General features: G+C 38.4%; 1 long non-coding RNA gene across 2 annotated transcripts in view; it reads right to left on the bottom strand.

The window, feature by feature from the left end:
• Positions 1–2,038: 2,038 nt before the first annotated feature.
• LOC137487832 (uncharacterized) overlaps positions 2,039–14,217 on the bottom strand; it is a 49,795-nt gene continuing 37,616 nt past the window's right edge. The window contains exons 3-4 of one of the 2 annotated variants that reach the window (XR_012391946.1): positions 8,774–8,967; positions 4,443–4,761 (exon numbers count right to left, since the gene is read on the bottom strand). This is a non-coding gene — a long non-coding RNA (uncharacterized lncRNA). Of the gene's footprint in view, positions 4,762–8,773; positions 8,968–14,217 lie in introns of both variants that reach the window. The other variant, XR_012391947.1, reaches the window with a different exon arrangement.

Here is a 14,217-nt window from a genome sequence, read left to right on the forward strand (position 1 = left end):
ACAACTCATCTCTGGGAAACATCCACACACACATTTACACACACACACACATACATTACGGACAATTTGGCCTACCCAATTCACCTGTACCGCATGTCTTTAGACTGTGAGGGAAACCGGAGCACTCAGAAGAAACCCACGCGGATGCAGGGAGAACATGCAAACTCCACACAGAAATGCCAACTGAGCCGAGGATCGAACCAGCGACATTGTCTGTGAATAGCAGAGATGAGATCCTGTGGTCCCCGAACCAGACCCCCTCCAGCCCAAGCCTGCGCCTAGAAATTCTGTCCATAAAAACATACATGTAACTAACACAAACCAGCATTCACAAGTAAATATATCCAATTAATTAGTGTTTAGGGTTGGGCAATGTCGACCAATTTGGCATCGTACGATGTCTAACGTCAAACATCGCGATGGACGATGGCATCGTTGTCATAGGCGGAGGTGAATTCATTATTTATGAATAATTATATAATTCATACGAATTAATTATTTGTAGCCTGCCTTTTTAACTACCTGACCCGCATTGCCTTTGTTTTACCCATAAACAAATCATAAATAAATAAAGATAAGTTTCACACAAATTACCACCTGTTAATCACTTTTACCGTGGTAGGTTGGTCAGTAAAAAAGGTGCACAACCAACAGTATCTGAGGTTTTCTCTAAAATCACTAAATACAAGTGTGAAAGTGAAAGACTGAAGCAGTGTGCTGATGCTGTGACACGTTACCTGATAGATTAAAACGACCGAAGAGTCGTTAGATAGAGACGAGATTAATTAAAAATCGCATGTCTTGTAATTTTTTTAAAGCCAAAATCTGAGTATTTTTAAATGACTTATTTTTTTAACCCAACGGTTGTGTTGAATCACATTTTATTCACATTTGTGTTAAGAAAATAATTAGAACGAGACAATTAAGTGTTATTTTTTTCTAAAGTACTTTAAAGCAGTGTTTTCAAACCCTATTCTTGGAGGCACACCAACAATACATATTTTGGATGTCTCCCTTATCTGACCCATTCACTTCAGGTTTTGGAGTCTCTTCTAATGTTCCGATGAGTTGATTAATGTGTGCTTGATTAGTTAGAGGTTGAAAATGTGTACTGTTGGTGTGCCTTCAGGAACAGTGTTGGGAAACACTGTCAGTAAAACTCCGCGGACCCGGTACCGTGACGTCATCGACTTTCACTTTAAGATTTAAAGGGCTAGCATCGCACCAGACCCCCGTAAGTGGATTTGTTTGAAAGTGTAGAATCTATATTTTATGCACATATGCATCACTTCAGTTTTTATAATACTGTAAAAAAGTATTTACACTTAAATACACAGTATTTTGGATACCCGAGCTAGGTATTTTACATTGGTTCATTTTCAAATTTTTCATATGACACATGTACAAGTTATAGCTCAAATGAAAGCTCTTGCCGGTGCTCATACGGTTCTAGCTTTCTTTTTACTGAATTATATTCACATATCAAACAGTTGCCAAATGAATCACATGTTTCCATGGCGAAGAAGTGAAAACAATAAATTTATGATCACTAAGCAGCCCCAGATAGCAGATGTGCATAACTAATCCTTTTATATGTCTGACGTGGTCCAAACACAGTGAATTATCAATCAATCAATCAATCAATCAATCAATCAATCAATCAATCAATCAATCAATCAATCAATCAATCAAAAAGCATAGTGAAATATGAAAACAATGATCGAGCCCTGTGGCTTGTATAGGACCAAAATTCAAAGGCTTTTCTTTAAATTGATAACAAATTTTTGCATTTACACCACTGCATGTGGATTTGGGAAGCTTTTTAATTTGGGTAGGCAAAATCCAGGCGGAAATCCCAAAATGACAGCAGAGTTTAACTGGTTAAGGAACACAAAGAGATTAAATTACGTAAAGACTGCAAAAATTCTAATTTGGAACATTTTTGGTTTGTTTTTTGACAGTTTGCTTCAGTTTTCAGATGACATGAGAACTTGAGGTTGTAACACATCAACAAATTTTATTCATTTTTTTTACACTGATTATTATAATAGGTGCAGATTATCCATGAAAACTAAATTCTTGCAGAATATCATGTAACCACCTCAAAACACTTTAACCACAGTGTGTGACCTGTAAACTACTGTCTAACATTTGCATGTAAACTTGCATGACACTGACATGTTGTGATTGGTAATGTCAAGTTGTCATAACAAAGACATCTCAAACAATGTCAACTTCATTCAATCGCTTTCCTTCGGCTTAGTCTCTATTTCAAAGGTTGCCATAGGGAATGAACCACCAACTATTACGGCATATGCTTTACACAGCGAATGCCCTTCCAGCTGCAACCCACTACTGGGAAACACCCATACACACTCATTCACACACACATCCATACACTACGGGCAATTTAGTTTATTTATTTTACCTATAGCGCATGTGTTTGGATTGTAAGGGAAACCGGGGCACCCGGAGGAAACCCACGCCAACATGGGGAGAACATGTAAACTCCACACAGAAATGCCAACTGGCCCAGCTGGGACTTGAACCTTGCTTAACAGCAACCGTGCAAACATAAGGCATACTAAATGTTAAACCATTATTAATGAAAGCTGTACAATGTGTCGTTCATTTTGATAGTAGATACATGAACTAGCATGAACTAATGGAACCTTATTGTAAAGTAAACACACAACATGTACAGAGCAGTGGATCTACTCAGGATCATTGAAAACTACAGATATAATGTTCTCTAAATATAATATAAAACCCACTCTGTGTTTGTACGGACAAAACAAGCACCTGAAATTCCATCCCTTTACCCCCTGGAGCAAACAAGTAGAGTCTGACATCATTGCCGGCTACTGTCTTTATCAATTGGGACTCTACATTAATAAACGCATTAATCACCTCTAATAATGCCGCCTGTTCAACTGATCAGCGATAGACACCGTCAACCCTTGGGTTATTTAACTAATTGCTTCCTGAAGCAAATCTCACCTGTTCTTCACGGTAATAAAACAAGACGCACACTTCCTGTAGTTATTGAGGAGAAAGTAAATATCAAGTGTGTGTGTGTGTAAAGAGTTGAACGTTGATCCTGGTTAATATTTGAAGAATAATACATGAAATATATAGATTTGGTAACACTTTAGTTGAAGTAATTACAATTTACACTGTATTATCACCAGATTAATTATTAAGATATTGACTGTTTATTAGTATTTATAAATTATGATCTTATTTTGCACCCCTGCCGAATACCTAAACACAACTACTACCTTGAAAACCATTAATAAGCAGGTAATTATCCAACATTAGCTATGTTTTTATCCAAAAATGTGAATTAAACTCTGGAACATCGCATAAATGACGTGTAAATAAAGCAGCATTTCTATCCAACGAGTCAAAGGGAACAAAATTTTCACTTCCTGATTAACTGGCGCTAAATATCAGCAGTAAAAACGGGATTTGCTGCGTGAATCTTTTCTTCATTTAATAAATGACCCACATCTCAAACAATGACGACATGCAAATAACGTGTGGTGGCGTATGAAGACGCGGAGCACAGACACTCTAGACTATTCTAGAGGTAATTACTAATAGATAACACTGATATTTAAATAGTTAAAGTGTTTTAGAATAATCAAAGCAACAGTCCAGATGTTTTACAATGTGGTCAGTCTGCTAGTGATCTCTTACAGTATGACAAAATAACATGCCCATACTGGAATTTGTTCAGTAAAAGTGTTTCTATCGTAGTTTATTTGCATTTTTTCTTATCAAAAAAAAAAGTATTGTACAGAATTGTACAGAATTTATTAACTATAGTCCAGCATTTACTAATGTATTATTAAAACATAACATTCGATAATACACTGTGTTAATGTGAACTAAGAATGAATGACTTTATTTGCATTAACTAATGTTAACAAAACATGAATGAATACTGTAATGTGTTTATTGTTCGTCCATGTTAGTAAATACATGAACATTATCTAATACAAACTCAAAGTAAAGTGTTACCAAAATAAATGTTATTTTACAGATACTAGTATTTTTTTTACAGAATTATCCAGGATACCTCTTTAGTTTTGATCACAAATCATGCTATTAATTCTACTGGATTATTACCAGCCTATTATAAAAAGATTAACTGTTCATTATTAGTTATAAGGTAGGATCTTATTCTACATCCCGAATCCTACCAATAACCTAAACCTAACTTCTAACTTACTAACTATGAATAAACAGCTAGTTAGTAGTTTATTAAGCTAGTAGTGTCAGTTAATGGTTTATTAAAGCTATGAAATGTGACCTTAACTAAAGTGTTACCACAAATTATTGTTTTTATTTTGGTATAACATCCTTTTCTTTTAACCGAAATTTTACATTGAATGTTATTACACCCGACCAGTAACAAGAAGGAATCGTCTCTGAAGCCTGATCAAATGTGACACGTGTCAGCTCTGTATTACCAGAAACCGTTGTCATTTTATTTGCTGCTTCATATCTCTCTAGACACTTTGACATTTGTATGCCAGTGTACACCCGTTTCAGTCGGCGAATTTGCGTTGACTGAAACATACCTGACTTTTGATGACGTTCTTCTCCTTTTTCCATCTCGGCAGATTGGAGAGCACTCAAGGGCTCGGTGGACATTCTCACGAACTGCCATTTTGCTTGGGTTCTGTCGGCTCCTTGTCACTTTGATCTGTTCTTATCTCCTCAAGAGCTTTTCTCAGACTGCTCGCATCCGGCCTGCATGATTCAAAAAACACATTATACTCTCTAGATTTCTTCTGCAGTGGCAAATAAATCAGAGGAATGGGTTGCAAATGAGACGTATAGGCTACACTGTAAAATTTATCCATAAGTTAGCAGTTTTCGGATTTTGTGATTCATGTTTTTTTTTTTTTCCCGTTTATCCGACAACTTTTAACCTTGTAAAAAACCTTGTAATAAGCTGTGAGTGCATTTTACAAGACTCATTTCTCTATTTATTATTTATTATGCATTATATTACAGAAAAATTTCAATAGAAGTCACTTTGTTAAACTGTAGAGTTGAATTTTCAACATCAAAAGTTGACAGAGCAGAGATCAACATCCCATAATACAATTCACCACCGGAAATAAACGTAAAAACACGAAATATGGAAACTTATTTTTTTTTGACAGTGTAACAACCAAAATATAGTATTTAAATGAGGAACTTAAAGATCAGAAATTATTTTCTAACATTCGCTAATTTTATTTGTAATTACAAAAATGAATATAAAACAATTCATGTTTCTGGGAAAACATTGTGCGATTCTGAGTGTGCTTCATACTGGTGAATGTGCTGGACAATCAACGTTAAGAAATACAGTACACTCATTCCTCCCCATATGCACCAGACACTTTCTCAATAATACTCAATTTATCACACAATAATAAATCAACCCAGGCTCATTCTAAAAAAACGCACCCCTGTATACATTTCTGGAGAATGCCAAATACGTCCAAGGAGCTACGGCTTTATTCCAGTTTTTGTTTTCATGAATCCACTGTGTACGCTTTTTCAGATCTCAAATTTCTCTAGTGAGTGCCATTCGTGCCTGCTGTTCTCGCGTAAAACCACCAGAGAACGCTGTTGACTGACTGACTGACCGACCCTCCTTCTTCTCCAAACCCAACCAATTGTGTTTTAAAATAACCCATACCTGACAAATAAATGTTAGTATCTAACGTCAATATGATATTGGTTTAAGATGTTGGCTCAGCGTTGGATTTTGGTTACTTACACAACCTAAAATCATTCAAATATCAACGTCTAATGATGTTACAGCTTGACGTTACCACTATGACGTCTATCAGATGTTAGATTCCGGTTGTCATACCTGACGAATAAATGTCAGTATTTGACATCAATATGACGTTAGTTTAAGATGTTGCCTTGACGTTGGATTTTGGTCACTTTACAACACAACCTACAATCAACCTAAAATCAACGTCATTTGGCGAAATTATTGGATGTCAAAATAAAGTTGGCTAGACATAGAATTTTGGCAACCCAAGCTCATTCTAGAAACGTAGCCCTGTGGACGTTTCTGGAGACCGCGATTTACGTGGCCGGAGGTACGTACGGACGCGTTTATTTTTTTTCGAGCGAACGCTTCGGGGCGGTGTGGCGCCGCTCCTCCTGTTCGCGCTCGCCGGCTGACGGCTCGCCTCCGAGTGGAGGGCTTTCCCGATGCAACCAGTTGGTCCGCTTAGCTCACAGTGTTGCGTTGGCGGAACGGAGGAGGAGGAGGAGCCGGCCACGGGGACGACGACCGGGATCGAGTCAGGGGAACAGCGGTTCCAGAAATCAGGTAAGATAAAAAACGGAATCTGAAAAATAAGGGCAAGAACACAGCGGGATCTGAAAACGCGGTCGAAATCGAAGACGAGGGCTTTTGCTTTTTTTTTTTTTTCTGGACAGCTTTTGCAAACCGTCGCTCTGGTTTAGGGAAGGAGGAGGAGGAGGAGGAAGAGGAGGGCGGCCGGGTCGGCCGATCCTGCGACTTTTTGTGCGAGAACAGCGCGGGCGTGAACGGCGCGCGCTCCCAAGAGGCGCCCGAGACGCGAAAAAGCGTGCACAGCGGCCTCTCGCGGATCCACGAAAACAAAAAACGCTCGAATACATACCTCCCGGGACGTATCTCGCGGTCCGCAGAAACGTCCGCGGGGCTACGTTTCCACAATGAGCCTGGGTTGAATTTTGGTCATTGTGCAATTGTGAGTGTGCTTCATACAAGTGAATGTGCTGGACAAACAACTGTAGGAAATACGGTCTTTCCTCTTCATACACTCAGCAAAGGTACGCAAGCTGTCACTCGGGTAGTACCTTTTCAAAAGGTACGCATTTGTACTTAAAGGGTCCATATTGGTACCTCAAAAGTATATATTAATATTTAAAAAAGTCAAGAGGAACATTTATGTACTTTTTAGGTACTAATATGTACCCTTTTGGTATGTGTATTGACCTTGTAGGTACAAATTTGTACCTTTTGAAAAGGCACCACCCCAGTAAAGGCTTACGTACTTATATTTCTGAGAGTGTAGGCAACAGACACATTCTCAATAATACTCAATTATTATCGCTCAATAGTGATACAATTTAAAATAAAAACTGCTAAACTGACTTTAGACTTGACATAGCAAAAACCTCTTAATGCCATTTGATATTTTATTCTAATTTTTTTCTCAGACTCCTGTATGTAGGCTCAGTAATTTTACTCCTAGTAACAAATGAGTTCTCTTCATCTGTTTAGCGTTAGATTTTAGCCTAACAGATTTTATTACTTTTTTTAAATTAGCAAAAACAATAGTGACATTATGTAAACAATCTAATTTTAAGAGGTAACATTCAAATGATGTTATAGCTTGACATTGTGCTGGGCATTATCATTATGACGTATATTAGATGTTGGATTTTGGTTGCCATACCTGATGAATAAATGTCAGTATTTGATGTCAACTTTGGATTTTGGCCACTTTCCAACACAAATATCAACCTCTAATGATGTTACAGATTGATGTTGCGTGGGCGTTACCACTATGACGTCTACCAAATGTTGGACTTTAGTTGCCATACCTGACGAATAAATGTCAGTATTTGACGTCAATATGTTTGAGCCATATGTTGGCTCGATGTTGGATTTTGGTCATGTTCTAACACAAACTATTAACCAAATATCAGAGCAATTATTGGATGTAAAAATAACATTGTCCGACATTAAATTTGGGTCACCTAGTGTCACAACCAACCCAAGCTCATTCTGAAAACGTAGTCCCGCAGACATTTCTGGAGACAGCGAATACGTCCTGGGGGGTACGTACGGCCGCGTTAATTTTTTTCAAGCGAACGCTGCGGGCGGTGTGTTCCCTTTCGCGCTTGCCTTACCTCCTTGTGGAGGGCTTCCCCGCTTCAGCCCGTTTGTCCACTCAGCTCACCATGTACGTCGGCAGGCTCGAGATGCAGAGAGGAGCCGACCATGGCGATCGGTTTCGAGTCAGGGGAAGAGCGGCTCCAGCAATCAGGTAAGACGAAAACAGAATCCCAAAAATTAAGTGAACGAGTTTCGTGACAGGGTGAGAACGCGGCGAAATCCAAAAACGCGGTAGAAAAAAAATCTGGGCTTTTATTTTTTTATTTTTTGTAAACTGTCGCTCGGGTTTTCGGAAGCTGGCGGGCGGGTGGGTTGGTAAAATTGGTTGGGTTCGGGGAAGGAGGAGGGCGGGTCGGCCGATTGGCCGGTCGCGCAGTCAATCATCCGGTCAGTCAGACAGCGGCCTCTGGCGGGTTCACGCGAGAACAGCGCGGGGGCGAACAGCACTCGCGAGAGGCATAAGAGAGGTGCGGAAAAGCGCACACAGCAGCCTCTCACGAATTCGCAAAAACAAAAACTGCAGCCGTACATTCCCGCCGGGACGTATTCCACGGTCTCCAGAAACGTCCGCGGGACTACGTTTCCACAATGAGCCCGGGTTGGTCACAACCTAAATCTAACCTAACATTGACGTCTTATGATGTGCGCAGAGCCTTGTGTTTTTAGAAGCAAAGATGCATTCGCAAAGCCCTAAGGCCACACAATAAGCATTTTTCATTGTATGAAATAGATTACGCTTATTTAGAGTCCTCATAAATCACCAAAACAAGAATGCATGTCCTGTGTGTATGTGTTTAAAATTTGCAGGTAATAAGTAGCACTGCCCAAGTAACAAACCATAGTAATAGAGCCACTCGCCTTAACACAGGCTAATAATATTCCTGCACAAATAGTGAATCTGCTTGACCCCAGGGTCACAGCAACTACCTCCTACTCTCTGTGTTTATATTCAGTCTTCCACCTCCTTCAACAAGTGCATTTCCTTCTCACATTTAACTTCACCGACGGCACGCTGTTTCTGCCAAAATACACGTAGCTCCAATCAACAGCAGCTGGAGAGGAAAAAAAAGAGCCGTGAGCGGTAAAAGCCTGTGACCTCACTCACGCTCCAAATCCTTGCTTATGTTTCAAATCACATTAGGAGGCTCTCATAAAGTCAAAGAACTCTTAATTGCCAACCTCCATGCGCTCTTGTCGCTAAAATGTTTGTCACGTAATTATTGCACTTGAAGCTGTTTATATGAGAGTGCCTTCTCTAATTATCGCTCAGATAAATGTTATTGTTAATAATAGTGTCAGGGCTCATGTTGCATCAGACTGTTGGCTTTAGGACACAATTAACATTGGGGCAGAACACACATACACACAAGCACCGGTATTAAAGCGCTGTCAATTAAGTACTTCAATGCCTACCCAAGAGCCACCTGAGAGATGTTCACTTTCTGTGGAAAAACACAGCATGTGAAGTAGATCGAGTCACGTCATTGTATTCAATGTGTAATACTACAAATATAAGGGATGTAAATATGACAAGCATGCTAAACAGTCAGCGGATTTGTGTTGAGCATTTGAGTGCAGATGCTTTAGACGGTGTCTAAAAAAATGCAATGACGTTTCCAGTGACGTTTCCAATGACATCCCCATTGACGTTATTTGTTTGTCCGTAATGAAAGAACAGAAATGCTGCGAAAATCCACAATGTCACAGCCAATCATATTTCATCCTAAATAGGGAAGTCAAATGTCTTGTACCTAAAAAAGTAGACGAAGGGTTAAAAACTCTATAGTGCCATAAATGTATCATGTCTCTAAAAAAGTATTCATAATAGTAATACTAGTAATAATTTTACTGTAATGTTTACTAATATTATTATTCATTTAAATATTAATTCTTAAATATTCATCACACAGTGAAAGATGTTACATAAACAAATAAATCTATGTAGTTATTCATGTAAAGACCCAGTAAAATACTGTCATAAACAAAATACAATTCAAGAGTTCACCCTTAGCTGATAATGAATAAAGCGTATTTGGCATGCTGTCCCGGGAGAGAGCCCAGAGCTCGTAATATCCTCGAGCCCAGGGCTCCCTCCCGTTAAAAGGGCGAGAGGGGAGTTTGAGGTCAGGTAGGTCTCAAGAACTCCCCTGCTTGTCACAGCGGGAAGTGTAAACTAAGGTTGTATTGGGTTGATAATTTGTTTTAGTCGATTGGCTATGGTTTATGTTTTTTTCACGGTGGAAGGAAACCGGGGAACCCTGGGGAAAACCCACGCGAACACGGGGAGAACATGTAAACTCCGCACAGAAACACCAACCGGCCCGATAGGTTGGACCGGCGGTGTTCTTGCTGTGAGGCAACAGTGCTAGCCACTGAACCACCTTGTCGCCCAATCAGAAAAAAGGGGGAGGATGTAGGGGTGGAAGGGGGGGGGGGGGGGGGGGGGGGGGCTTCAAGACGAAGATAACTGCAGTAAAAAACTCAGGTTATTTATAATGCTTCTGTAATCATCTAATAGGGTTGATTACGGAGCTAATAAGGAGCCAGTCGTGTTGATTATAAGCACGTGATCCTCTCGAAATTAGTTTATGAATAAACCGCACGTAGTTTTATTTACGGTTTTCTTCTATCTTTCTCAGTTGCAAGAACATTATGGTTATAGTTATATAGTTAAAATAAATTCATACATGTTTTTTTTACAGATTTTGCACATACAAATATGACAATCCACAAAATTTGCAATCTGTAGGACATCTCTCAAAAACAGTAGCAGTTTAACGGTTCAGACCAAACAAGACTCAAGAAAAATCATCACAACAGCAGAAAAACACTTGTAGATCATCAGGAAAACAAACATATTGATAAGTTGGGACAGTATTGAAAACGCAAATAAAAATGACAGTAGTGATTTCTAAATTTACTTTGACTTGTACTTCATTGCAGACCATACATTTAAAGCATTTAAAAAGCAGTCAAGAATTTACCATGTTGTATTGTTGAAAACATTTAGGGACTGAAGACAGAATTAATGGTGTTTCACGTGTAATTTTGTCCCATTCTTCCTAAAAACAAGTCTTAAGGTGGGCTCTTCATTGTCGCATTTTGAGCTTGAAAATATCTCACACATTCTCTATTGGAGTCAGCTCAGGTTTGCAGGCAGGCCAGTCGAGTACCTATATTCTCTTTCTCCGCAGCCAGGACCGCAGCCAGGACAATGTGGTTTTGCATTGTCTTGTTGAAATGTGCATGGGTGTCCCTGGAAAAGAAGGCAGCATATTGTGCTCCATAATCTCTATGTATATTTCAGCATTAATGGTGCAATCACAGAAGTGCAAGTTACCTTCGGCAAGGGTACTGACAAAACCCCTCACCATGACAGACGCTTACTTTTGGACTTGTTGCTGGTAATAGTCTCGATGATTTTTTTCTTCTTTGGTTCAGAGCACACACTAAAAACTAAAATACTGATTCACCACAGTACTCATTTTCACTGTGTGATGGTAATCTGAGCCCAGAGAAGTCGACCGTGCTTCTGGACACTGTTAACATAGGGCTTCCTTTTGGCACAGTGCAGTTTTCACCGGCATTTGTGGATGTAACTATGTATTGTGGTACTGGACAAAGGTTTGCCAAAGAAGTCCTGAGCTCATGTGGTGATATCGCTTATAGATGAATGACGATTCTTGGAGCACTAAGGGATCAAAGATCTCAGCAGTTCAGCTTAGGCTTGCACCTTTGTCCTTTACGTGATGAAATTCCTCCAGATTCCTTGAATCTTTTAATGATGTTCTGCACTGTTGAAGGTGAAATATCCAAATGTCTTCCTATCTTTCTTTGAGGTACATTGTTTTTAAACATCAATAATTTTCTCATGTATTTGTTGGTAAACTTGCGATCCTCAGTCTATCTTTGCTTCTAAAGGACTAGACCTTTCTTGGAAACTGCTTTTGTAGCAAATCATAATTATAATCACCTGTTGGCATCACCTGTTTTAAATCACATCATTATTTAACCAATTTACCTGATTATTAGCTCTAAATTGATTCTGTCTTGATCTTTTTTGGAATGTGTTGCAGATCTGAATGACAGGAAAAGATGTTTATTTACAAATGAAATGAAGTTGACCGGACAAGTCGTGTTCGTGTCGAAATATGTTGTGTTGGCTGCAATGCAGTGTTAATTTTGACAGCAGTATTTGATTTAGTTTTAGTCTTTTGACTAAAATTTCATTTTAGTATCTTAGTCTTCTGAATCATTTTAGTTTTAGTCTAGTTTTAGTTGACAAAATTTCATAATAAAATAAAAGCCCACCAACCAATGTGTCTTTTGTCTGGTATATCTGGTTTTATATATCTTTTGTCTGGTATATCTTTTGCACCTTACTGCTAGTTTTGCGCAATTAAAGCAGCATTACTGCAATCTATCAAACCTCCATCTTTTTCCAATCCTCTACTAGTGAGTGGGTTGTTTTCTCGCACTCCTATTGGTCTGTCCTTTCCCCAGAGGACACTTTTTTTGTTTGTGTGACTGAAGTCACTCCATCACTTCGTAGCCCGACTCGATGTGTGGTAGCTCAGTCAGGACTGCAGGCCAACAATCTACACAGATGAGCAACTGAAGAGCGCTTTGTGCTTCATTAGACTTTTCATCTTTCATTTAGTTCTTTCTCTCTCCAGAAACGAATCGGCAAGCAGATGAACAACAAACACCGAAACACTGCGCTCGGTAACACAGAGGTCTTGCCTCCGTTGTGAGTGCAGTTTGTTTGGGAAGAGCATAATGTGCATTATGCATTGCATAATTGGATTGACTTTGCAGTGAAATGAATGGACGCAAGTCAATATGGGTGCTCATCACAATAGACATGACTCACTAAAATGAATAAGCCACTCAACATGTCTTTATAGCAAAGCCACAAAAGCTGGCAACATCGTGCAAACAAGGTGTGCGCCCTCCGAATTGAGCCACTTAAACATACCTCAAAACATTAAGTTGAGGGTAAAAACAAATAAATACTAGTCAAAAAGCTCAGACTTTTGCATTAAAATAAATTTCATTGATGTGTTATGGTATCCTAAATGTTTACAATAATGTTTGAACTAAAAAAATCTACAATCTGCCAATCTTTTTCCAACCAAAGGTGCAAATTAAACTTAAGCACAAAACTGGAATATCACACAAAACATCTTACGATCATTTCCATCCAGTGAGAAGAAGCGCCGTCGACCTGTTTTTTATATTTAATAATTAACTTGCACCAATGACGAAGATGCAATTAAATGAAGGTGTGATGGCTTTGGAGATGTGAGACACTTTTTGGGAGCACAGATGCTCAAAAGAGTTCTGGAGGTAATAATACTGAACCAATTTGATGACAGACTTTGGCTGAGGGATTTTAGAAAGACAAAATACAACATTTCACATGTTTTACAAAGAGGTCCATTCACTGGTTTCTCTACTAATGTCGTCCCATCGAGCTCATTTTTGATATATCTTGATCACTTCATGATACAAAATCAATTTGATGCACATACTGGGATTTATTTGGTAAATGTGTTTCCGTCATAGTTTATGAGATAAAAACTCTTAGCATGCTTTCTATAGATATTTTCAAAATTTATACACATTTTGATGTTTCCATTAGGCCTTTTTTTTAATTAGGCATTTATTTTTAAAGGTGCAGTAGGTGATTGTCTTCAGAAACATTTTGGTGTGCTGGTTAAAAGTCTCTTCACTTTACAATAGTAATGATTAAAGTGTATGATCTAAATGTATTTATATGTATTTTTACATTCTGGGTAAGGCATAACACTAAAAAATGTTCAGCCCATTAAAAGATGTTGTGCCGATAAGATAACTCTGATTAGTAGCTCAAACTGTCAACAAATGTATATTTGTACATCTGCGCACCTCTTTTCACGTAGATAAAGTATGTAATATGTTAACATCATTAAATTAATAAAATATACAGCAAATGAGAAATAACAGAAAAAGGAAAAATAGACATTATTGCTAAAAATTATAATAATTATTAGAATAAAAAGTGTAGATTATTTAAATAAAGCAAATTAGCTGATTAGCCATTTCTAATGGTGTACAGATTTTTTGCAGTTGTTATAGATGTCATCTTGTTCTCTCTGAGCATAAAGTTTATCTGAGTCGTTTATTAAATGATTAATCATTTAATGGTTCTCTTGCGGCTACCAAATGGTAATGCAAAAACGCATACAAATTACGGCTACTTTAGAAAGCAAAAGTAAAACCTGAATCCTCGACATTTTAGGAGATTCAGAAACTACGGT

The sequence above is a fragment of the Danio rerio genome, chromosome 16, assembly GCF_049306965.1.
Source record: "Danio rerio strain Tuebingen ecotype United States chromosome 16, GRCz12tu, whole genome shotgun sequence".
NCBI classification, from domain to species: domain Eukaryota; kingdom Metazoa; phylum Chordata; class Actinopteri; order Cypriniformes; family Danionidae; genus Danio; species Danio rerio.